General features: G+C 46.8%; 1 non-coding gene across 1 annotated transcript; it reads left to right on the top strand.

Moving 5' to 3' along the window:
* The first annotated feature begins 166 nt into the window (after window positions 1-166).
* On the top strand, window positions 167-238 carry TRNAA-UGC. Its single transcript has one exon. It is a non-coding gene; the product is annotated as a tRNA-Ala (tRNA).
* Window positions 239-509: the final 271 nt, after the last annotated feature.

A 509-nucleotide genomic window follows, 5' to 3' on the forward strand; every position in this document is an offset into this window, starting at 1 on the left:
TCTCCTTGTTAGCAAGTGTTAATGTCAGAGGAGACAACCATGTTCTACTCCTCGGTCAATTCCCACAAAGGATTATAATTTTACCACATCACTGGTCAACTCCTTCCTTAACGACCTTTTAAATTCCCCCACCCCCCAAAAGTATAGTGGCGGTTTTTGAGCAGTCGGGGATGTAGCTCAGTGGTAGAGCGCACGCTTTGCATTTGTGAGGCCCCGGGTTCAATCCCCGGCATCTCCATATCTCTCTCTCTGAGAACAGTCTGACTATATTGGAACTGTTGCCCTACATCGCCTTGACTGAGCAGGCGCAAGAAAATGGGTCTTGATGACGAATGTAGGTGAAATCCCACAGGCCCATGCTCTACTCCTCTGGCAATTCCCACAAAGGATTGTAATTTTACTACATCTCTTTACTACATCTCTTTACTACATCGCCTTGACTGAGCAGGCGCAAATCCCACAGCCCCTTGTTCTACTCCTCTGGCAATTCCCACAAAGGATTGTAATTT

The sequence above is a fragment of the Nanorana parkeri genome, unplaced genomic scaffold, assembly GCF_000935625.1.
Source record: "Nanorana parkeri isolate BGI_ZX_2015 unplaced genomic scaffold, ASM93562v1 scaffold11918, whole genome shotgun sequence".
Taxonomy (NCBI): domain Eukaryota; kingdom Metazoa; phylum Chordata; class Amphibia; order Anura; family Dicroglossidae; genus Nanorana; species Nanorana parkeri.